At 37.3% G+C, this 26,689-nt stretch overlaps 1 protein-coding gene across 5 annotated transcripts in view; it reads right to left on the bottom strand.

Annotated features, from left to right (window-relative positions):
* The window catches only part of LOC105071405 (methyltransferase 4, N6-adenosine), a 198,463-nt gene extending 178,139 nt beyond the window's left edge, over positions 1-20,324 (bottom strand). For all 5 annotated transcript variants that reach the window (XM_074352513.1, XM_074352520.1, XM_074352514.1 and 2 more), the window contains exon 1: positions 20,197-20,324. The gene's annotated coding sequence lies outside the window, so the exon portion shown is untranslated. The remainder of the gene's footprint in view (positions 1-20,196) is intronic.
* Between the last annotated feature and the right edge of the window lie 6,365 nt (positions 20,325-26,689).

The following is a 26,689-nucleotide window of genomic DNA, read 5'->3' as shown; positions in this document are numbered from 1 at the left end:
CAGAACTTCAAAGAAGTCTGGAGAAACACACTCAGAAAATAAGAAACCACAGGACACTGTCCAGCCAAGAGCACAGTGAAAATCATCCCACTGTTCCACTGCTGAGGCCACAGAGCCACCACCGCTGGCCCTGGACACTGAAGGTGGCCACTGAGTCCACGGTTCAGGTGCCCCCAGGATATGGACTTGGATGCTGCTCTTTCCCACCCAGAGGAACTCTCTACTGTCCCTGATTCTCTGAATCACTAACCTCCAGTTCAAACCCAGGCACCGGCACCTTGTTTGCCAAGTCCAACCTGCCCATACTCCATTGCCAATAATGAGGATAAATTCAATTACCAGGGATATTTATTTTGGATGGAGAGAAAGAGGACATTCTATAGAAATGGATAAGATCATTTAGGGAGCAAGTGAGAAAGGGAATGAAGGAAAGGAAATAAAAGGTACAGGACAGGAAGGGAAGAAATGAGGGAAGGGATGCTAGTTAGGGGAGCCTAGGGTCAAGCCTTGAGACTCTCCAGCATCAAATTTTGCCTGAATTAGGACTGTCAAGACCTACTCTGTGATGATACATTACACATCAAATCTGCATAGCATTTTAACTTGAAAATAAGTCAGAAATAAAGATGGTATCCCTCATTTGGGAGTACAATTGATTTTAACAGATGATTGTCAAAGTGAATTCTAAGAATCACAGTACAAATCTGACCCCTGGAGATGGCATTTCCACATGACCTTGCTTACTGCGAAGTCAACTATAATTAAGTATACCCATACGGATGTTAAATTATCCAACAATGACAGCAGCACAAAGAAAAGAACTGATAGAAATTCATACGAAAATTAATTGAAACACCGTATGTAATGTCTGGATGTACTTCAGTATTTTTAACTGACCTATGGCCCTTTGAGTAATTATCTGCGTATCTTCAAGTGGTGAGGCTTTAATCAAAAGCAAATAAAAAGGCATGCTACATCTTTTGTGCTGGGAATAAAACAGGGCCTAATTCCCCATGAAATAAATAACAGGCATTACGAAGAGAGTTCTCGTGGCAAAAATAAATAAAGTATCTATGTTGGTGGGTAGATGGAACTCCCTCCTTGCCAAGTTAATATAGTTTTTCCAGACATTCTAGCCATTAAATATATCCCATTTAAATTCCTTTCCTGTAGGAAAAAAAAATGCCTCATCCCCTTAATATCCCTGTCAAATATTTAGAATGCTTGATCTAAAACACACTGGGAAATTTTTTTCTAATGACTTGTATGATTTTTTTCAGCCAATTCTTGATACTAAAGCAGTAGTTTTCCAAGTGGGTACCAAGGAGCCCAGGCTTCCATGGACATGCTTTAGGACCCACCACAGAAGACAGAGTGCTGTGCTCAGAGACATGGAAGCACCTCATCCTTTCCCCATACCTTGTCCTACATATCTTTCATCTGGCTATTCCTGAGTTATATATTTTTGTAATACACTGGTGATCTAGTAAGTAACATGTTTCTGAGTTGTGAGCTGCTCTGGAAAATTAACTGAGCCTAAGGAAGAGGTTATGGGAATCTCTGATTTATAACCAGGTGGTCAGAAACACAGGTGACAACCTGGGCTTGCAACTGGCATCTGAAGTGGGGTGGGCTGAGGGAACACTCTTGTGAGACTGAACCCTTAACCTGTGGAATCTGATACTATGAGTAGACAGTGTCAGAACTGAGCTGAAGTACAGGCACCCAACTGCTGCTCAGGTAAGTGGTGAATGTGTGGTGAAACCTCTTATCCATTAGAAATTGGGGTCACAATCACCCTTTAGATGGATTAAAAAGCAAAATGACTATGTTATCTTATCTGACTTTCTTATCCTTCTGGGTTTCTTATTTCTGGGCACCATTTTATTGAGTATTTTATATTGACTAATAGGACCTCTCTTGTCCTGCATCCATACATCTATATACACTGTACTGTGCAGTGTTGGACAAAAAAATAAATAAATCTTATGGATAGGTTTTCATGAGATCCTTCAGCATCAGAAAGATCTTCGGCTACGAGAAAGACTAAGACTCACACTGGGTCATTTTGTAAAATGACCTGTTATAACATAAAACAAAACGTATTCTTTTAGTAAGGACCAGGTGCTTAATCTCCAAAAGTTGTGACATACAAATGTGGGCAGCAATTTTTCCCAGGTCATTAGTACTTACGGTACCCAGTTCAGTTAGGTTCAATCATTAGTCCCAAAATGCCCAAAGGCATACATTACAGAGAAACTAGAGTGTGAATTTCCTGAAAACAAAATTCTGTCAGGTTTTGTTCACTGCAATATCCCTGGTGTCTACAAGAGAGTAGTCACTCAGTATTTATACTTGTGCAACAGAAGAATGTTGCTCTTGGTAGATAGGCATTTTTTAGTTATAGGTGTTTTCAGGTTTCCAAAGCTCTAAACTTTGGAAATTTCTTCAAACATTCCCAAGAAAAATCTTTGAGTATGACTTGTGCTGCTCAGGAGCATCTTTGTCTCAATACAATCATTCCCTTTGTACCTTATATAGGTGTCCATAATTGTCAAGGCAACCTATGTAACTACGGAATAAACTTTGATTAATACAGAATTAGTGAGAAACCAAACTTGTAGAGACATTAACATTTATCTGACGTTCTCTGCTTTCTTATCACTTCTACTAAACACTCCATACAAAATTAAATTAGACAATTGAAAAGGAAAATGGGGACATGTTTTCAACATCAAACTGAAAAGAATGAATATCCATTCATTCAAGAGACAACTTTCACTCCTCCTTGATTTACCTAATCATTGATGGTGGAAAACGCTATTTGAAAACCAATTTTAAATACATCTTTGATTCAATTTGGATAACAGAAAAATAAAAACAATTAGAAATGTCTAGAGTTAAAGAATATATGTATAATCATAAATATAATACTAAAGCTCTCCCAGAATGCTTGGAATTACAGTCTGAAATACAGCATAATTGGGTTTACCATCAATTCCCAAGGGGGATTAACTACTAAGAGTATATAAAGTCATTATAAGAAAGTTATCCTTAAATCTTAATCTTCAACATAATATTGTAGCAAGGCTCCAACACATAATACTGGAAAAAGCATTTCAGTGGCATCCTAAAAATAAAGATGAATTCCATCATCCATCATGTTTTCTGGTCACCTTGCAGTTGACTAGGGAAAAATAATGATTTTATAACAAATACGGCTTTAGGAGCCAGACTGTGACAGCATCTGCATTTGATCACCACATCCCTTTGTAAGTAAAGCTTCTAAGTGAAACAAAGCTGAAGTTCAAAATCAGGGCACACAAAAACTCAACGCCTTTTTTTTTTTTTTTTTTTTTTGCTGATTTGTGCTACAAATGTAACAATCAGGAAACTACTGAAATCTTATCCATTAAAATATTAGTTTCTTCTGGTACAAGTTACATCAAAATCTAGTCATTTAAATTACTGCCCTACTAGCAAATTGTTTAATGAACATTATTCTCTGACAATGCAAATGGGTAATTCAACTTTCCTGTTTTTTTTCTATGGTTTGCATATACTCTTAAAGGTTAAAAACAGAGATTTTAATGTCTCTAAAGTCTCTGGAGGATGGCCCAGCCCCCAGGCAATCCCAAGGCAGAACTGACAGTGACAGCTATGAAACACTGCAAGAGCCAAAATTCCTAGGGAAAGGAACACCCTTCCCTGATCTGCAAAGCTGCAGTTGGAACACAGTAGGACAAAACCATATTGTTTTTTTCTCTCTGTCCTCCCTCTTGTTGGCCAGAACATGAGCCCAATCACAGCAGGACAAGAGAGGGATCACTAAAGCCCCAAGTGTCTGAACCAAGGACCAAAAGGAGGCCTCAGGGAATGAAATCACCTGGGAAAAGATGGAGAAGGAAGAGCTTGGGAAAGCAACTCCATAAAGCTGTTTATGAACTCCTGGACTCACTCCTGACATGTACCTGTATGATTCTGATCCTAAGTAGCATGCCAAAGACTTTGAGAACTGCAGTAACTATAAACCATTGCCTAGGCCCCAGACTGACCACTAAGTGAAACTCAGCCAGGATATATCCAAAGAGCACTGCAAAGGCTTTGAAGACTAAACAGATACTGAAATTATGGCCCACAGAAAGTAGGTAGGAATTTGTGGATGAACCAAGAAAATTTCAACTCACATGAGGAAAGAAAATCAACAGACATCAATGCCAAGACAACACAACTGATGGATTACCCAAAGACCAAAATACTTAAACTGGTGATTGTGAACACTCTTGCAACAAATGTTAAATTAAATCTGGGCAAACAAAAACAAGATACAAAGAAGAGCAAATTGAAAAACAAAATAACCGAAATAAAAATATATTGAATGGACTCAACAGCAGAATCAAGATGACAGAGCAAAGTCAGTGAACTTAAAGATGAAGTAATAGAAACTATCCAATCTGAACAACAGAAAGAATGAAGAAAAAATCAACAGAGACTTAGGAACAGTAGAAAAATTTTGCATGTCATGTCAGAGCGCCACAGACAGGAAAAGAACTGTGTTGATGAAAATATATTTAAGGAAATAATGACTGAAAATTTCCCAAGTTTGTCTAGAAACATAAATCTACAGATACAAGAGCAAAGCCCAAGCAGGATAAATCCAAAAAACCCAGCCCACATACAGCAAAATCAAACTGGTGAAAAGAAAAAATACTGAAAGTAGCCAGAGAAAAACAATACATTAATTATATGGGAACAATGATTCATAGAGGCCAAAAAGAAAAGGCATAATATTTTTTACAGTACTAAATGACTATAAACACTGAATTTTTATGTTTAGTGAAAATATTCTTCAGGAATGAGGGTGAGATAAACACATTCTCAGATGAAGAAATACTAAGACATTTCTTATCCAGCAGACCTTTTCTAAAAGAAATGCTAAAGGAAGCTCTCAGACCAAAGAAAAATAACAGTAGAAGGAAATTTGTAACAACAACAACAACAACAAAAAAAAACAGCTAGGAAAAAATGATAAATACCTTGATAAATATAATTATTCTCTTCTTGAATTCTTTAGAATATGCTTGACAATTAAAAACAAAATTTGTAATGTTGATTGATTGTGTTTACAGTGTAGATAAATAAGACAACTATGGCATAAAAGGGGAGGGCAAAGGGACCTCAAAGGTCCCTCTTAGTAAGATTTTTACATTCCAATTGAAGTGGCAAGATATCAACTGAATTATACTGTGAAACATTAATTATGTATTTTGGAATCCCTAGACCTATCAGTAAAAAATTATACAAAATGATATAGTAAAAAGTCACAATAGATAAATTAAAACAGAATGCTAAGAAAAAATTCAAATACTCCAAAGACAGGCAGAAGGGGCAAAGAGGGAAACAAAGAAAACAGAGAACAACCAGAAAATAAAGAACAAAATGGTAGACTTAAATCCAAATGTTATTCATAAGTGCATTAAATCTAAATGATCTAAGTACACTAAGTACTTAAAAACTAAGTACGCAGATGGTCAGTATGGACAAAATATAATGAATACACTCAGACTGTCCACAGTAAGCTCACCTCAAATATACTGATACAGGTAGGCTGCAAACACTAATCAACCAAAAGTTGTAGTGGCCATATTAATATCAAACAAAGTAAACTTCAGAGCAAAGAAGATTTCCAGGGATAAATAAGGATATCATCTATTGATAAAAAGATCGATTCCCAATAAGGCACAGCAATTCAAAATGTTTATCCATATTACACTGGAGTTTCAAATTACATGAAACAAAAACAAAGAACTGAAAGGAGATACATGCAAATCCATGGTTATAATTAAAGAATTTGACATTCCTCCCTTGGTAACAATAGAACTAACAGAAACTCAGTAAAGATAAGAACTGAACAATGCCAGTGACCAGTTGGATGTAACAGACATTAACAGAACATTCCACCCAACAACACGGTCTTTTCCGGTGTACACAGAACTTTCACCGAGGTATGTACTGGATCATAAAACAAACCTTGGGACATTTAAAAGAACTGAAATGATGGAAAATATATTCTCAGACCATAATGGAAATATACTGACAATCAATGACAGATTTTTTAAAAAGCTACGAAGACTTGGATATTAAACAGCACTTCTAAATAATCCATAGGTCAAAAAATAATTCTTGAAGAAATTTTTTTACTAAATGGAAATGAAGAAACAGCATAATAAAAAATTTAGGATGCTGCAAATATCTCTTAGAAGGATATTCATAGTATTATATCCTTATAAGAGAAAAGAAGAAAGTTCTCAAATCAACCTTAGATTCTACTTTAAGAAACTAGAAAAAAAAAAACAAAATAAAAGCAAATTAAGTAGAAGGAAATAAAGATAAGAGCAGAAATCAATGAAATTGAAAACAGGAAAGCAACAGAGGAAATCAATGAGGCCAAAGGTTCGTTCCTTGAAAAAGTCAACGAGATTGATAAACCTCTAGCAAGAATGAAAGTAAAAATAGGAAGAATAGGATTTACCAATATCATAAATGAAATAAAAATGAAAGAAATATGATTACTATACACACAAATGTAATTTCCCCTTCCATTTTGTTGAATGAACATCAGACTAATTTTTAGTCTTTCCATGGACTTCTGTTACTTCTTCAAGGAAAAGGGCAAGGATGAAAATGTTAGGATTGATTTCCTTGATGTATGGTTATGGATGCTGAATGGAATTAATGTGCCTCAATATTTTTCATGTCAGGAACTTGTCCCAGGATTTTGATTGGAATCTTAAACCAAACATTAGCCAAAGTTCACCAATTCAACCAGAGCAACTCTCTGGCTATTTCAGACCTTCACAAAGACATGTAGAAAGTTACAGAAAAATTCAAAAGATTCTCAAGGATTTTTCTTCCTCTAAAATATATCTCTTCCCACTGATTTACCATAATTCACCAGAAAACACTGGAAAAATTTATTGGGTTAAAACATTTTGTCCATAAATATCCTATTAAAATGCAAATATATTACCCAGGAATTCATATAATACCACTCTGTTTTCAGATAAGCAAAGAAGAGAACTCCGAGGAAACAAGAGACAGAAAACATTTTTAAGTCAGGCAATGAAAGTACCATGGTAGGACGTCCTAAGAATCAAACATGAGCATGAGAGTTCCCAGTATAAAATTTAAAAACAATAAAGCTATGAGAACAGGAGCTGGAGGTACGTTAGAAACCAAACCTGCTTTACACCTTGGCTAGAGCTTGCTCTGCTGATGGGACTGAGCATTTTGCCACGTAGAAAAAGTACAGTCATCCAGGATCTCATTTATGATGTGAAGTTTGTGAGCAAGCTATATGACCAATATAAATTACCTTGGATTCTATTCTTCTATCTAACTGTGATATTGTGATTTACAATAAGAAATATATATTTGCTCTTCATCCCCATTTCTGGCCCAGAGCTACTAAAACCCTTGGAATTTAAGTGATGAGAGCAATAAAGGTATCTTTTTTTATGTTAATGAGGTGGCTTTTGGAAAACACCCAAGGATAGCAATTGGTTGCCAGAATAGCCAATCTTGTGATTAGAGGGTTGGACGATCCCCTGACCTCTGGGCAGGAGAAGGGGTATGGAGATTGAGTTCAGTCACCAGTGGCCGCTGATTTACTCAATCATGCCTATGTAATGAAGCCTCCATAACAACCCAAAAGGACGGTGTTTGGAGAACTGGATTGGTGAGATGTGGAGATTTGGGGAGAGGGGTGCACCTGGAGAGGGCAGGGAGGCTCCTTGACTTTTCCCCATACCTTGCTTTATGCATCTCTTCCATCTGGCTGTGAGTTATTTCCTTTTATAACAAACTGCTAACTTAGTAAGTAAAATGCTTCCTTGAGTTTTGTGAGTCACTCTCATAAGTTAATCGAACCCAAGGAAGGTTGTAAGAACCTCTGATTTATAGTCAGTCAGAAGTACAGGTAACCAACCTGGGCTTGTGATTAACATCTTATAAGACTGAGCCCTTAACCTGGGGGATCTAATACTGTCTCCACACCGATAGTGTCAGAATTAAGTTGAATTCTCACACTGCTGATAATCTGTGAATTGTTTGTTAGTGGTGTGGGAAAAAAGCCCAAATACATGTTGAAATTGGGTTCAGAGAAATTTTACTCATGTTCTAATATATCCTTCAAAAATACCTGTACCTCTATTCTGGCAAGGGAGAACATGAACATGAAAATGGAACAAAAGCAAGATACAAATACGAAAATGATGAGTATCAAATAAAGTCTGAATCAATTCTGATCAGCAAGAAACAATTCATAACCCCAGCCCCAAAAGCAACAGGAACCTTTAAGAAGAGTGGCACGTTCTCTTCAGATGTATGTAAACTGAGGAGGCAATAATGGTCGAGACCAGACACTCCCTCTGTGCATTATCCATGTGGATATCGACAACAGCAACAAAGCAAAAACGATGACTACGAGCCCATGCACACAGACTTAAAAAGAAAAAAGGTGCAAATGAATTAAGGAGTTCCATTATCCATGCAGCTAACAATACAATTACAAATAATCCTAGAGAAGAGAAGAACAAGAGCCACTAATGAAATTAATTTGTCTGTAAGGAAACTCTCCAACTAATGAAAAAGATGTCTGCATAACAGAGGAAAATACAAAAGAAGAATACAGATCCTTGAAATGACTTAAGAAGGAAGAAACGCAGAATGAGCAGAGACTTGAAAAACTGGAACAAACAAGAGGGAGGAAAACGCACTTGCAGTGAGTTCAAAACTGAAGAAAAACAAGGAAGGAATTGAACCGGTGCTTGGGGCAGATGGCAGAATGTTAACAGAGGCAGAACGAAAGCAAAACACTCTTTTTTTTTTCTCTCTCTAAAATTTTAAATTCTATTTCTATCATTATTTCTAGCATGGAAAACTGTCTTAACACTAAGAAGCAGAAGAAAGTCAGAGGGAATTAAAGCCAAGGTAGACAGAGAATGTACCTACTTTAAAAGAGCTTCTGCCTCTAGTCCAAATGAAATATGCTCCAAATGCTAAAAGAACATCCAGATTTGACTGCACATCATGGAAAAATGAGAGAGGTGAAAAAAAGACTGGCAAAACTTGTTGCCATTTTCAAAAAGAGAAAAATTAATTGTGGAAATACAATTTAGTGAGATAGTGATTAATTTCCAAGAAAATTCTAGAGTGGTTTAGTCCACCAGATGGAAGATGTAGCCTAAAGGAGCCAGTATGAGTTTACTCAAGAGCAGATCACAAAAAACTAACTTCACTCATGTGTGCAGAAAAGATACTAAAGTTTTCCATCACAAGTCTGTAGAACTGCCTACTTCTGATAGTTCAATTCTCAATTCACATGCTACTTCTTCACAACCCTTCATGGACCACTAATCTACGGTGTCCTTCCTTCCTGCCGTCAGCATTCTATTTCCATTCACACTTTTTAATTTTCTACCAAACGTTTATCCAAAATTACTTTGCTTGTTTACCTGTTTACAAATCTGGCTCCCCTCACCCCTGAAGACTTCAGAAGCCCATGAGAACAAGAACTTAACCATTCCCCATTGTATCCCCTTTCCTAACAAAGAATGCTTGGCATCAAATAGGCACTCAGTAAGTGTTTTTGAATTAATTAATTAACAGATTATCTGAACTAAAGGGACATAAAAGTCATGTAGGCCACACACAGTTCTTACCCCTGCCTCCAACCAGTGACACTGGAATGTTTTTCTTAAACCTCCAGTGGCAGTTAATCGCCTCACTTCAGGCAATTTATTTCATGGCAGAACAATTCCAACAGTGGGAAAGCTCTTCTTGTACTAAACTGAACCCTACCTACTCTTTGTTTCCATCCATGAATGCCATCAGAACCCAGCTGCCACCAATCCTAGGGCCCCCAGGGACCCCACCCCTACCCCCGGGCCCTGCAGACAGCCGTACCAGCACCTGGGCCTGTCCACCAGCAGGCTGACAGCTATCGCAGGAGGCAGGGACTGGCAGCCAATGGAGCCAGGCAGCAGCCCCACCACAACTGAAGGGCCCATGCGGCCAGCACAGGAGACATGCCTAGAGCATGTGGCTCTGGTAACGAGAGGGGCACATGCTGTGGGTCCCACAGGATGTCTCCTGTATAAGGCCAAGTCTGCAAGATCAGGAAACCCAACCAACCTATCTAACACACAGAAATAAACACAAAGAATTAGGCAAAATGTGGAGACAGGGGAATATGTTCCACAGGAAGGAATAAGACAAAACCCTAGAAGAAGAACTAAGCAAAGTAAAGATAAGCAATCTACCCAATAAAGAGTGTGGTGCTTAGCATGCACGAGGTCCTGGGTCCAATCCCCAGTACCTCTATTTAGACAAATAAATGAGTAAGAAAGTAAGTAAAAATTTTTAAAGGTAATGATCATAAAGATGCTCAATGAACTCAGGAGAAGAATGGATAAACACAGTGAGAAGTTTAATAAACAGTTAGAAAATACAAAGAAGCACCAAATAGCTGAAGAATGCAATAACTGAAATTTTAAAATATACTAGAATGAATCAACAGTAGAGTAGATGATACAGAGGAACGAATCTGTGAATGGGAAGGCACTGGTGGAAATGCCCTAAGCTGAACAGAAAAGAGAAAAGAATTTTTAAAACGAGGATAGTTTAAGGGTCTTCTGGGACAACATAAAGCATACTAACACTCAAATTACAGGGGTCCCAGGTGGAAGAGAGAAAAGGGCAGAAAACTTATTTGAAGAAATAATAGAATTACTACAAATGATATTTCTCAATAGTCCTGCGGGGTGTGTCTGTGCGTGTGTATAGTGTAGCATGTCCATTTTAAAATTCTAAAATACTTTGCTTACAAAGAGTCTACTACGATCTTACTGTAAAAGAAAGTGTTATTGTACAATGTTTACTACATATTGTACAATGCTTACTACATATTTTAACATATTGTCTACTATTTATTTTCATGATGTGATTTATTTAATGTCACTCTGCGTGCAGGAGCTTCAGAGATGAATGCTGTGATGTTTATGTGTCTGAACCCGGCAACCGGGCCACAGCCCTCACCTAGATGGTGCATCTATCTTATCCTCATCGTATGCCAAGCTCTTAGCATAGTACCTGGCTGGCAGGCATTCTATAAATATTTGTTGAATTGAAACATAAAGGAGGCTCCATTTCCAGGACTGTTTGACTGGGAAATACAAACTGACCCTTCTACTGAAGACAACTAGAAAACCGGCACATTTCTTGAAGATTACCTGCTTAAGGGCACTGGACAGCATCAAGACTGGGAAAAATTCGAGGACAAGGATCCCTGGAAGGGCACACTTAGGAAGTACAGCTAGAAAGAAGAGCAAGGAAGTGATTGCTATGATGCAGGTTACATTTGAGGAAGGAGGAGGAGTCAGTGATTTGAAGCACGAGGAAGACTTTTAGGATACAGACAGTGTTGTTTTTTTTTTTAACCTAGTTGTTCACTTTGTGATAAACCATTATGCTTTCTATCTTTTTATTGTGCACGTCTTTGCACATTTGTTATATTTCACAACAAAAAGTTTTTTAAAAAATACCCTTAAAGTATAAACAAATGAGCCCTGATGGTGTTAATCATTGGAAGCACTTTGGGAAGTATACAGAAATTCAAGTAGGAGATAACATTTCCTTTCAGTAAATGGCTTCTTCCTGCTTCAGAGAATAAATGTTTTGGACCCAAATGGGCGGTCTCAGCCAACGTGAACCGTGGTAATGAGGCACCGCGAGAAGGGAATAGACGGACACAGAGGCACCTGAAGGTGCTGCCTATGCAAGGTCTGGTTTTCTTCTTGCCTCATGTCTAAGAGGCTGAAAGAGAAAATATATTTGTCTTACACAAAAGCAAAAAAATCAAGCTTTCCAGACCGATCATTAGAGCTTCCCACACATACTCAGAATAGCCATGCTGGACAGTGATATTCCTCAGAAAAGCAAAAGTTTCCAAGTTAATGCCACAGAGAGCTTTCTGCTCACATCCAGTCAAAAAAGTAAGATGAAGACAAGCACGTGTGCAGAGGACTGTGTATTTCTAATAAGCAAATCATGACAACGGGGAATACCTAAAAATCCATCAGCTGCTCTGAAGGCAGATCTCTGGGGAGACTTCATTATCTCTGTTTTGACTGCATTAAGAAAGAGGCTTGGGAAAGCCTATTAGAGAGCTTTACAAAATAATCTTTTGACAAGCAGCTCTTCTACTGGACTGTGGAAAACCTGACAAAACTTTGGTTTTTCATTCTGATCCTTTCACGGTTTTGTTCATAAGCAAGCTGCCATTTCACACACAGGAAAGTCTCCAGCAGCCTATGACAGCCCTTCCTAAGCACAGTACCCTGTTTTTCACTTAAACTTATTTTTCTCCCTTGTTAAGGATTGAGACTCCATCTGAGACTGAAAGGCAGACACTGCCCTCATCAGGTCAAATTACCCTGCAGAATTGGATTCTTTAGAAGAAAAGTAATAAACTGAGTACAGCAGGCATGCACGGAAAAGCAGATATATTGCAAACTTCCGGATGCTGCTTAAGTTATTTCTATTTAATGAAATCTGCCTCTAAAGAAGCTTATTTTAAATGAATCACTCTTTAGATAGATAATGCCAATACATGTGTTATGGTCTGAAAGTTTGTGTCCTCCTAAAATTTATGTGTTGAAATCCCAACCCCCAAACATGATCGTATTAGGAAGTGGGGCCTTTGAGGGTCCTTAAGACACAAGGGCAGAGTCCTCGTGAGTGGGATTAGTGCCTTATAAAAGAGACCCCTCCCCCACTCTGCCCATTGAGGCTCTAAGAAGTCTTCAGCCCAGGACAGAGCCAACCATCCAACACCCAACTTGCTGGCACCCTGATCTCAGACTTCCAGATCTCAGACCCATGAGCAACATTTCTGTCGTTTATAAGCTACCGAATCTGTGGTATTTTATTATAGCAGCCTGAACAGATGATACAATATACAAAATTGTAGTTGTAACGGACGAATCCCTAGAAAGACACAACTTAACATAATGGATACAAGAAAAAGTAGAAAATTTGAAATATTTCATAGCCAATGAAGAAACTGTATTTGTAATTAAAACCTTCCTACAATGAAAAATCCAGGCTCAGATTGCTTTACCAGAAGATTCTTTTATAAATTTAAGACAGAAATACTAATCTTACATAAAATCCAAAGAATTTAAAAAAGAAAACACATCCCATTTTATGAGGTCAGCATAAACTTAATATAAAACCTATCAAGAAAATTTATAGGCCAGTCTTGCTTATGAAGATAAATGTAAAATCTTAAAATATTGGCAAACCAAATTCAACAATCCCAAACAAGTTGGATTTTTTTGTTAATTATATTTTTAAAGTAACTGAGAAAGCATATGATCATCATTAGTAATTGAAGAAAACACTTGCTAAAACTCAACATCCACTGACAATTTTAAAAGGAAAAAAAGAAATGATTAGCAAACTAGGAACAGAAGGAAACTTTAAACTGAATAAAATTTAACAACAAAAAAACTGACAAACATCATACTTAATGTAAAATACTGAGAGCTCTCCCCTTAATATCAGAAACAATACAAGTATGTATATGAATCATGACTTCTATTCATCATTTTGAAAATGCTTGCCAGTGCAAAAAGACAATAAAAATATTAAAAAGGAAGAAATTAAACTGTCATTATTTATAGCAATACTATTGTGTATGTTGAAAACTAAAATAATCCACAAACTATTACATAATCTATTAGAACTAAAAAGCAATTTTACCAGAAACTTTTGATCAAAGTTTGTACAAAATTAAACTTTATTTCTATATACTGCAATAATTAGAAAATGAAATATTTCAAAATTTACCATTTTAATAGCATCAAAAATCTCACATACCTGAGAATAAATCAAACATAAAATATGCAAAATCTCTACACAGAAACAGAAGGAATAAACCATGTCTAAGGGTTGGAAAACAATCTTATAAAGATGTGATTTTTCTTCCAAGTTGATCCATAGATTCTCAATCTCAATTTTTATGGAAATTGACAAGTTGATTCTAAACTAATTTGAAAGTGGAAAATCCCAAGAATAGTAATGACAGTTTTGAAGAATAAGAATACACCTTGAGTACACGACAATTCATCAAAATGACATTAAAGGCTATAGGACAGAAGACAGTACAGTACTGGCAAAAGGATAGATTAAAAAAACCAATGGAATAAGAAAGGATCTATAAAGAGACTTGTACATATTCAGTGACTTAATTTCTGGCAAAAGTGTCGGGGCAGTGAATGTATTGAGAAAAATATGACTCATAAACAGTACTGGGTTAACTGGACATACATATGTTAAAAAGCATGAATGTTGATCCCTACCTCCACTATGCACAAAAAGCAATACTAGATGGACTGTACATGAGTTTGAAAGGTTTAAATATAAAGGTCCTAAAACCACAGTAAATCATCTTCACAACTTTGGGAAAGGCAAAAATTTTTTAATCAGGACATACATAAGATTGATAAACTGGTCTTTATAAAATTAGAAACTCTGAGTCATAAAAACGCATCATTAAGAGAATGAAGGGCAAGCCACAGAGTAAGAGAAGCTATTTTCAACATATATACTGGACAAAAGCTCTGTATACACAGCACAGAAAGAACGCCCACAAATCAATAAGAAAAATGCAGAACATCCAACCTTAAATGTGGGCATGAACCAATAAAAGGAAACCTGGGCATCACAGAAAAAAAAAAAAAAAAAAAAAGATATCTCACAGCCAGAAAGCATATGAAAAGGTGCTCAACATCATTTGTCAACAGACGAACGTAAATTCAAACCACAGTTAAATACCAATCTCTACCCATCAGAATAACTAAAACGAAAAAAGAGACGATACTAAAAGTTGGTGAGTACATAGAATAAGATGGAACACAGTAGAATAAGGCTATAAATTGGTGCAAAAACAATGGAGAATTTTTTTACAATGTTTACCTTATGATCTTCCAGTTTTGCTCCTCAAATTACTCAGAAATACATATGTATTTTCATCAAAAGACATGCACAAGAATGTTCACCAGAGCACTATTCATAAAGGCCCCCAAAAGAAAACAATTCCATTGTCTGTCAACAGTAGATAGGGTAACATACAGCGAAGAAAATGAAGCAACAACTGCCACATGCAACAACATGGATGCATCTCACAGACATAATGAAAGAAGCCACACACACACACAGAAAGTAACTGCTGTAGCATTTCACATACATAAAGTGCAAAAACAGGTAAGTCTAATCTACAGTAACAGAAGTCAAGATAGTAGTTCACTTTAGGGAGGGGCCAAGTAGTGACTGTGAGGAAGAACAAGGGAAGCTTCCGCTGTGCTGTTGAGTTTCTGGTTGCACAGTGTGAAGTCACTGTGAAAATCACCGAGCTTTATTCTTATCACATACATACTTTTGTATATATGTTATACTTTTAGTGAAAATAAAAGACAAACAAATGTGAAGATATTCAGTGAGCCAAGACTAAGATAGATGTACAAATTGCCCATACATTGTGCTTGGCTTTTGCTAAAGAGAAAAAGTAGCATTGTCAGTTACAATATTTTCAATATCCATAAGATAAAATTTTACCAATTATTCAGGAGAAGTACAACTGTTCTTGGTATTAAGGACAGATGGGAGTATCTTCTGGGGATTCTCATAAGTACAATGAGAAAGGCAATTAGCAGCATCCCTGACAATTTGCATTTTGTCTCATTTTGTTAGACTATTTTTTCTGTCAGTTGTCAGAAGGGAATGGAATTACACCAAAGTGCAAATGAAAACCAATTTTCTGAGAACCATAGGCCAGTTAGTTTCTTCCTCCTTCATGCTTTCCTGCACTTGCTGAATAACATCCATCATACCATTTACTTCACTCAGTTTGCATCTCCCTTTACAATCCACACAGTGTCTTGCACATAACCATAATCAATAAAAGTTTTATGACTGAATAAATGAATAAATGAATGAGGCATCTGGTATCCAAAAGAGGATGAAGAAGAAATGGCTGCAACAACAAAAAACTGTCTGCTTCACAATTTGGCAGGAGGCAAAAATCTGACATGTAATTTTCAATCTAAGACAGGTATTATTGATAAAGACAGATATAAATGACCTACAGTGACACTGAACCAGTATAGAGATTAAATGTCATGTATTAATCCTGTTCAGAAGCAAGCAATATAACTTTACAACACTTTTCTACAGTTTTCATCCTTTTTAAAATTTCTTACTCTAACCTGAAAATAGCTATTTGACAAGTCAGTATAAAATGCAAGATGCTATTATATGCTATACCAAAGTCTGAAACAATTAAGGGAGAAATCACTAGTCCAAGACTTCACTGCTTGAGCTAACTTCAGATTTTGTTATGCAAACCTCTTTTTTTTTTTTCCTGCTGGAGCTTTCATTTCAATTCTTTCCTCTTTCTTACATTTTAGCCAAGTCATTGGCTTAGTTGGCAGATGACAGAGCTTTCTTGTAGCTGAAATTGCATTTGTCAGTTTGGTATCAATGTGTCCTGTCTCTTAGGATTGGTGTAGCCTTATTTCTAAGTGAAACTATCTGTCTTGTATTTCCCTTCTGAGTGAGATTTATGAGGGAGAGCATTTGAATTGCTCATCTCTCTAATTCAGTCATCATTCTGACAGTAAAATGTCTCAGAATTTTCTCTTTATTGTAAAAGAAATGGTCTCTCCTTTTTTCTCTTCAACTAATGTGTCCTGCTTTTTGCCTATTAAATAACAGCACAAAATGGGGAGCATCTGGGCCCTCTGGGGGCAAGCATCTTCTCAGCTGCAGCCAGGGATACCAACAACACTTCATTCACAGCTGATTCATAATCTTTTTCTCTCTTAGTCTTCAAATTTTATTTAGTCATCTGACTAAAGTCTGAATGCTCTTAAGAGTAGTATGTTTAGTCCAATATCTTGTAAATAGAAGGAGTAATTAAACACTTGGCTAATTAATTACACAGAGAGAGATGGCCAAAACATACAGGTTTCATTGGGCAGACCCAATGCGTGACGACCGCAAGTGTATGGTTAACAAAGAAGGTAAAAGTCATATTCTTATTCCCAGTAGCGACTGGAATGGCTTGAGAAATTGGATAGATGCTAGTGGTGTATTAATATGGGAAAGGAGTGGGTTTTGGAAAGCATGGGAAGAATCAAGAATTCTGTTTTATAAATTTCTTCTGTATAACTCAGGGAACTATATTCAATATCTTGTAATAACCTATAATGAAAAAGAACATGAAAACGAATATATGTACGTATATGTATGACTGAAACATTATGCTGTACACCAGAAATTGACACATTGTAACTGAGTATACTTCAATAAATAAAAAATTAAAATAAATATTAAAGAGAATTCCGTTTTGATTATGTTAATTTTGAGGTGCCCATAAGACCTCTATGTGTGAAAATCAAGCAGAAAGTTAGTCTTTGGTCTGACAACTTGTGCTAGTTCTCTATGGTTAAGGGAATTTCATAAGGTTCAGAGAATAACTAAATTTCAGAACTTGCAAAAATTCTTAGAAGGCACCTAGGTCACTTAACCTGGATTCAGTGTGGTGCAAGCCTCACTGAGTTCAGCCAACGTTGCTAAGATTATAACCTGGGTTGTCCGATAGGTAGATCCTGATATAAGCCACTTTCTCCAACCCAGGCCTTGTCAGTAATAAACCTGATGCTCTGATTTACTTGCACCTGATTCCTAATTCTTGGTCCAAACTTGGGGGCAGGGTGGGAGGTGGGGGACAGGAGAAGCCATTTATTTATTTACCACCAACACAGCTATCCCAAATCCCAACAAGTTTCAACACCAGCCTACTTTCCTGCCCTGTGTTTCTTCAATCTCCATGGCAAAAACTAGCTAATTCTACCTATAGCCTAGTACTGTCCCAGATTCTGGGGCCTATTCGGCCTCAAAGAAGGAAAAATATAAAGCACTATGCCATAAGCCATCCTTAATGCTGTCTGCCACCTGACCAGCCTCTTTTTACACAGTTCTTGAAAAAAACTTTTTCCCTGAACCTATCTAAGACTAAAGACAACACAGGGTCCTTGCAGAACCAAGAAAACTAGAACATTACACAACTTGCGTTTGGGTGATACACATAGTTGGCCTAGCCCTTTTGTATGCTTTATTCATTTTTATGAAAATTTAACCATTGTTCATCTCCAGGTGATGAGTAAAATATGTTCTTATTTATTCAATTGTATCAAGGACATAGGATTTGGGGTTTGACAAGCTCTAAAACAGGAGATGTAGTTCGTAACATGTTAAATTATACTTGATGAGCCAATCCTTGAAAAAAGTTCTGAGATTGTATCTTCATGAAGCATAGGAAGTGAGGATTTCTATTTTCTCTGAATATTCTGAGAGCTCATATAATTGTGGGGCAGCTGCTACAAAAGGAAACTATACAATTCAAATCTGGGACACTATAGTGGAAATCCTTCCCCACATAACAAAGCAGGCAATCACAGAGAACAACAAAACTCAATGCATTATTCATAATTGTAATTCTGGATCATATACAATCATCATAAAAGCCAAGGATGCTTTCAGTTTATATTACAAGTAATTTAGACATCATATGCCTATTTATAAAATGCCATATCAGCTCTCAGAGGCAGCATGGGGAGTTACAGAGTTTCATTTTCTGTAAAGATGCTTTAAAATATTTATTGTTCTAAACCATGAAAGGCACAGATAAAAATCACTGTAATAATCCTCACATGAGGTAACAACTGGGATTAAATCCCTCAAAGCTGGTCATCCCTCTGGTTCCTTAATTCTTGGTTCCAAATGGAACACCCCCAAAAGAAATACTGCACCCTGAATCTACTTCCTGAAGTACAGCTCTTCAAAGCACCAAAATAAACTGCTGTGCAATGTCCACATGAAAAGATTTTTTTTAATCCTCAAATAAAAGTTCTATTTTTAAAAAAGGAGAGAAAAATCAGATTCTGAGATGTGTTCATGCTTACAGAGCATCCTAGATCTTGACACTCACTATATAAAACAATACAACAAACTGAAAATGAGAAACTAGGACCACAAACAATATCATCTTGGGGAAAACCAAAACATAAGGACATTTAAAAGAAAAGAGAAGTGGACCTTGGGTTTTAAAAAATTTGAATGGGATACACTACCACTGAGAGCTTGTAAAATCACGTACCCTTGTATCCTTGCTTACATTTCTGTATCAATATTGTTCAAGTGTACGTTCAAATATTTGGATTTTGGCTCCCTGGAGAGTCACGCCTGAAAGAAAGCACTGACAGACTGACCTAGGGTCCTGCTATTACAGCAGGAAGAGACATCGTTTCTCTACGTGGAGGGTTTGGGGGGTGGGGGAGGAGGGCATGCTGAAGAGAGAAAACACATTGGCCTGCTTTTACTGTATAGTTTCTTGGAAGCTGGAAATCTTTATTTGTCTACAAAATAGCTCAAAGAGAAGTCCAAACTATGACTTGGCCACTGCAACTGAGGTAGGTAGATCTGCCTACAGTAAATAAAGGACAGAGAAACCCAGTATTGCAGCTAGTTTTTCCTTTTGCTTTGTTTAAAAGCTGAGCCTAATTATTATAAAAACAAAACAAAAAAAAAACCCCAAAAAACCACTAAACAAACAAAAAGAACAGAAACAAGAGAGCTGGTTTATGTTCCACATCCCTCAGTCTCTACATCTCATTTCCAACCAAATAAAAGCCGGTATTTTACAACAGTCATCCTCCAACTGTATCTCAGTTTTAAAGCTTTTCTGATCTTTCAATGGAATTGATTTCCATAATAACCAGATTCCAGTGGGCAGCCTGTGCATCCTTAGGGGCACTGCCTGTATTATGCTGTCTACAGTTCATCCACCTTGATCCCTTAAAGATATTTAAAAAAACAACAGAAATATGCACTTTGTCAATACCATAAGCTGTTGCAGCAACAAGTCTATAAACAGCAAGAAAAATAAACAGGAGCCACCCTATTTTATTAAAGCCTAATAATACATACACACCAGGCTTTTTGCTTAAGCCCCAGAAATAAAGGAAAACACACCACGGCAGGAAAAAAAGAAATAAACACAGCCTTACTTACACCCTTAACTGGACATACACTCCACAGAGTTTTCCTGCCAAGACCCATCTCGCCCTGTGGCTGCTCCCTCACTCTCTGGGCTCCCTGTGTGGGTTTTCTCCTCTCCTACTCGCCTCTCCTCAGTTTCACCTGCAAAGAGACTCCACCCACATCATTAGAACTGAATTTACCTTCCTGAACCTTCCTAGAAAACTCATTGCTTTCAGCTGATGTTAGCCCTCCTCTAGTTGGTTTCTGTCTCTAAAACAAAGATGTTTCTGGAGCTTTGAAAAAAACTCTTCGAGGAATAAAATCTGCTTTTTGGTTTAAAGAGTACTGTTCTGGGATTCCATGAGACTACACATAAGAAAAAAGGGGGGAAAACCCAAATGAATGGTGGATCAAATAATCTAGAAATTTATTTCCTTCTCCAGGTCTCAGTTGGTGAAAAGTCAAGGATCCACATTGCTCCTAAGTCCCCACACGTGTACCAAGGGTGACCCTGGCCCTAACAGTCCACATGTGTTTCAAATCAGCATAGGGAAGAAATAACACTCATCTACCTCCTTCCACTTAAAGAGGCTATCTTACCCTATGTGCAAAGCAGTTCAGGAAATTTTTACCAGCAATGTGCCAGCTAAAAATCAGGGCTTATTTGTCTGAAAGGGAGGAATAGGTACTGGGAGGCATGCAGCACTTCCTACCACATGCTTGTCTCGTTATTTTGTGTAACTGAGCGTTAGCTATGCAATTATCTTGACACAAAATCATAGACAGCACACACTGTTTTCTCTGTGCTACGTCCTTCAAATGCATTGTTTCATATAGTCCTCCCACCAAAACCATAAAGCTGGTACTATTTTTAATTCCATTTTACAAATTTTTTAAAAAGGCTTAGGAAAGTGAATCAAGTTTCCCAAGGTCACATAGCTTATAAACAGCAACATAGGATTAAAGCTTAGGTGCATGCAATTCCAGAGCCTGACTCCTTTAATAAGCAATGCCACTCCTTCAGTTAAGAGACACCCTCCATAAATCACAACCATGCCCAAGTCAGGTGAGGCTGAAGTCAGCAGTCAGCAGTCTGCACTGTGTCCAAAGTAGTAAATATTAACCTAGGATGTTAACCAGTAACTATGGTGTTTTTTAACCATGCTACACAAACAATAGTGAAGACTGAAAACAAATACACAGTTTAGTGTCACAATGAAGTAAAATTTACAACAAAAGTAACATTTTAAGTCAATGACTGTGCCACACAAAAACAATTTTAAGCATTCATCTTTTCTTAATTACGAAATACTAGTGAGGCATTTAGATAATTTGGAAAAATCGTTTTAAGATTTCTCAAGGTCTCAAAAGTCTTGTTTTTAGGTAGTCATAACATCCAGTTAAATTGGTATTAAGATATTTTTCTTTTTTATCGAGGTATAATTGACATACAACATTATATTAGTTTCAGTTTTGATATTTTCCTTTTTTGTTATGTTTATATATACTAAGCATGGTAGATATGATGAAAAAATTTTGTACTCTGTACTTGGAACTAAGGCTTAAAATCCACTTGTATTTGTGGAAGGTTACATACTAGTTTGAACAAGTTTTTAATCTGAGAACTGAAAGTCAGAGGAAGGCACAGGAAGCTTAAAGTAGGAGAATGAACCCAATGATGGGGGAAGTTGCAAGAAAATGGATGGCTGGAGCCTCCAAACACAAAATTCATCTGCTTCATCACTGTACACCTTTCACATTCAGCTGAATCTCTACATTATGGCCCATACTATAAAATCCAAGACAAATTCAGTACTAAGTCAGATTATTCCAGATACTTTCTGAAAGCAACTCAAGCATACCTGGAAGCTCCACAGATTCGCAAGCCATGAGTTCACAGGAAGTACAGCAGAATCATAATCAGGGTCTTTTCTTTTATAGCTCAGACTGTGGTTTTAGACAATAACTAAACAGTATGCCCTTTACCAAAATACAGAATTTTGCATAAGTAACTTTTCAAAGCATCTTCTCACAGATAATCCTCGAAATAACTTTTTTATGTAAGTAGGTAAAGCAAGAACTATTACCTCCTTAACTGACCAAACCGATTACCAGCTGTATTAGTTAACATAAACTAGGTTAGGCTATGGTGACAAATGCTCCCCAAATCTCAATGGCTGAACCCAACACAGGTTTTATCACTTCTCACATACTCAAAGTCTGTGGGAAGAATGAACAAATCAAGTGTGATAGATTTAAAATGTCCACAAATGTTTCACAGGTCCAAGAAGTAGAATCTACTTTCCCTTCCCTCGAATCTTGAATCTAGGATGGTCTCATGATTTGCTCTGACTAGCCTGTGGAAGTAAATGTGTATGAGTTCTGAGCTAAGCCACAAGAGGCCACAGAGCTTCTGTTCCTGCTCTCTTGGAGCTGTCGCCAGGTGAACAGGCTCGGATTAGCCTCCTGGAGAAGGAGACGTGACATGGAAAGAGAGGTTCAGGAGCCACAGCTGTTCTAGCTGAAGCCCCCAGTAAGGAGTAAGGCCATACTAGATGCTCCAGCCCCAGCTCAGCTGGCCTGGATCAGAAGAACCACCCAGCCAGCCCATACTCATGAACAGTAATGAATAATTTTTGTTCAAAGCCACTACATTTTGGAATGTTTTGTTACTCAGCAACAGCTAACTGCAGCTGCCCTCCATAGCAGGCTTAGAAATCCAGGCTACCCCAATCTTTTGGCACCTCCATCTCTACAGTGCCTCCATGATGACCACAGCAGGGGAAGAAACCACTAAGAAGTCATGCTCTGGAAATTAAGTGCTTTTCCCCAGAAAGGTCCCATGTTACCTCTTCTCACAGCCTATTAGCCTTAACCAGTCATATGACTCTGCCTAACTGCAAGAGATGGTGAGGAATTGTCATCTTCCTGTGGGCCCAGAAGAAGAAAACCAAATGCAAATAAAATGCAGAAGGTTCATTACACTAGCAAATATTTTAAATGGGCTATTATTTTAGTATTTAACTCTCCCTCAGAATTGATGGCTTAGGATTCTTTAGTACTCATCTCATTATGATTATTTTTGGTGTTTTTCAATCGACTTATAAATTAAGTTACATTGTCCATGTATTGAATTTAGATTATCCCAGAAGCTGCCTGGCAGCTAGCCAAGCTACATATGAGCCTGCATTAACTTTCTTATGCTGTTACCACTTAATAAACCACTGTTTTGTAAACAATACTATATAGTTTCAGGTCACCAGGATTTGATGTCTAAATTGCACTACATGTATGTTGTATGTATAGTATAAGTCCCGAAATTCTTTCCTTCTTATCCTCCTCTAAAACAGAGGGTATGAATAAATCTTCTCCTTTAAAATGTTTTATAATAGACTACATTTCACCCCATAACAAACCAGTGAAAGAAACAAAGGTTACAAAGATTTATTCTACCCTCAACACAATGTAATGTTGTCAGAGGTCTAGAATGACTGACTGTCAGTTGTTCAGGTAAACCTTAATCAACAAGCTTGTCTAGAACAGTAAGATGTTGCAAAAGTGACTGCTGAGGAGCTCAAAAGATATTAGTTATCTTGCTCTTCAAATGTCTTTCGTAAATATGTATATAGCTTCAGATTTGGAGAGTCAAGGTTGAGCTGGCCAGGAAGTCTTGGATGGAGCCTCTAAGAAGGAGAAGCACAGTCAGAAAGACCTTTACCAGATTGTTTTTAATTATGAAGACTGGCCACAATATGTGTTTCCTATTGCTGCTGTTACACATCACAAATTCAGGGATTTAGAACAACATAAATGTATTATGTTACAGTTTTGAAGGTCAGAAATCCAAAATGGGTCTTACTGGGCTAAAATCAAGGTGCTAGCAGGGTTATAAGCTCCTTTCTGGAGGATCCAGGGGAGAATCTGGTTTGGTGTTTTTTTTTGTTTTTTTTTTTTTGCCTTTTTCTGCTTCTATAGGCTGCTCCCATTTCTTGGCTTGTGACCCCTTTCTCCAACCTCAAAACAAGAAATTGATAGTTGAGTTCTTTCACATCACATTACTGTGATGCTCCCTTTCCTTCCATGTTCCATATTTAAGGACTCTTGTGATTATACTGGGCTTACTTGGATAATCCAGGATAATCTCAGCATCTCAAAATCCTTAATTTAATCACATACAAAATCCCTTTGCCATATAAAGTAACATTCACAGGGTATCTTATTAAATTCAGGCTGTTATAACAAAAAAAAAAATCATAGATTTGGCTGAATAAACAATAAGCATTTATTTCTCATAGCCATGGAGGCTGGGGAGACCGAGATCAAGATGCCAGCAGATTTGGTGTCTAGTGAGACCTGCTTTCTGGTTCATAAATGGCCATCTTCTCACTGTGTCTTCGTGTAGCAGGAGAGTGAGGGAGCTCTCTGGAGTCTCTTTTATAAGTGCACTAATCCCATTCATGAGGGCGCCACCCTTCCCCAAAGCCCCACATCCTAATACCATCATATTAGGAGTTAGGATTTCAACATACGAATTTTGAGAGGACACAAACATTCAGCACAGGGATTAAAATGTGGGTGTCTTTGGGGGACCATTTTTCTGCCTACCATAGACACTACTCTCAGCAGCTGAGGGTAGCTTACATAACTAAGGTTCTTTTCCAGATGCAAATTTTTTTAAAAAATGAAACTTTCGTCAGAGGTTTGTGATCAGCCAAGAAGTAAACTGCCTGAGCAGTGCCCAGAGCGTTCAGTGTCAACCTGGTGCTCAGCCTTGTTGGTCATCAGTACAACCTCTGCCACTCAGGAAGGCTGAGTGGTCTTGCTTCCATCAGTAACAGGCTCCTACTCTGCTGAGTCGTTGCAATAACATTTCAGCCATCTTGGCCTGAATCAGTCGTTACAGAAAGTAGATTAAACTATACTTCAATGAAGCAATCTCCAGGAGGGAAATTGCAGTGATACTAAAAAGTAAGGATAAAGTTATGTCTCTGATTTCAGCTTTATTACATTTTTCCATTCTTGCTACTGCACTTTGTAAAAGAGGTTTTTAATCAACCTGAGCCTATTGGCTTCCTTGCAAACAAAACAGAACTGTTTTCCCTTGTAAAATCAAATCTAATAAAATTTCTTCATGAATCTTTTCTATGGAGAAAAATGTTCCAGAGCCTTGAGAGAGTAAATGAATGTAACAGACTAAGTAGAAGCTTGCAGTAGAAAATTATGGATCATCCTTTGAGCACAAACTTATGAAATATTTCATTCAGGATGTAGTATAGCAGCTGACCTAGGGAGATGTCCAAAAATGGGGCAGAAGATGATGACAAAGGGAAGAAGAAGAGTTAGGGGTCACAGAGAGGAAGCAGAGGATTAGAGTTATGCCTATATGACCCAATGCAAATGGCCATATTCCGTTCACTTCATTCAATATGTTTTTGCCTACTATGTGGCAGCCTTGGTGCTAGCCACTGGGGATATGACGGCATTCATCACTGGCGCTATGGAGCTCACAGTCTACTGATGGAGAGAGAGAGGCATACATCAAATAATTGAAGGAAATGAATACTATAAATAGGATAAGATCTATGATGGAAAAGTACAGGCTTCTGTGTTAGCATAAGAAAGAGAACAAAGCCTTGTCTGGGTGAGATGGTATCTAGGGAAGAGAAATTTGAGCTACGATCCAAAGGAAGAGTTGGTGTTAGTGGGAGAGGTGGCTAGAAAAGCAACCTAATAGAGGAATCGGGATGTACAAAGACTTTGCACCTAAAAACCTGACTGTTAACTGGTCTCCATTGTTGACAGTTTTGTAAACCTGTTTCAGTCCCCTAAGCTACCAAAGAGTTATGAATCAGGAAAATCATCATTCTAACCAGGTGATAATTCCAAACACAGAATTCTACAAATTTCCTGCAAATATTTTAATAGTAATATATGGTCAGCTCAGATGTCAAGGTAAGCAAAACAGAAAGTTCAGAATACTGCTTTTCTGTAGAGACCATCTGTAGTAAATTGTAACAACTGGGTAGAAATACACATATTTTTAATTTTCATTTGTTTTCTAGACTTTTCTAGCCTTCTGATTGCCTTTTGCACACATTCCAAATTAAACATTTTAAGTATTATTCACTAATTTAATATTAACCATATGTAAGTTGGATTTAACATAATTAAGAATGTTAAAGAAGCAATTGGTTCATCTGAAAGTTCAGCCATTGCAAAGAAGTTCCTTTCATTTTTTCTGAAGCAAATTACAGGTACTTTCCCATTTAGAAAAAGTATCAATCACAGCATTATAGCCCCCTTACCCCTTTCCAAAGTTTAAATACTCATTGTTCACTGACTGTACATCCTTAGATAATCTTTTTGTTTTTAATCCTGTCTCTGCACAGTGAGATTTTACACCTTGGAAACTACAGAAGCATTCAAGATATTGTAAGAGAAAATACTGTAACATTTCGGGGCAATTTGTTTTGGCCCAGGAAGTTTGGTATTTCTCTCAAATCTGTCAGAACTTTCTGGATTT

Source organism: Camelus bactrianus, chromosome 24 (assembly GCF_048773025.1).
Source record: "Camelus bactrianus isolate YW-2024 breed Bactrian camel chromosome 24, ASM4877302v1, whole genome shotgun sequence".
Taxonomy (NCBI): domain Eukaryota; kingdom Metazoa; phylum Chordata; class Mammalia; order Artiodactyla; family Camelidae; genus Camelus; species Camelus bactrianus.
This window is presented reverse-complemented; position numbering and strand designations above follow the sequence as displayed.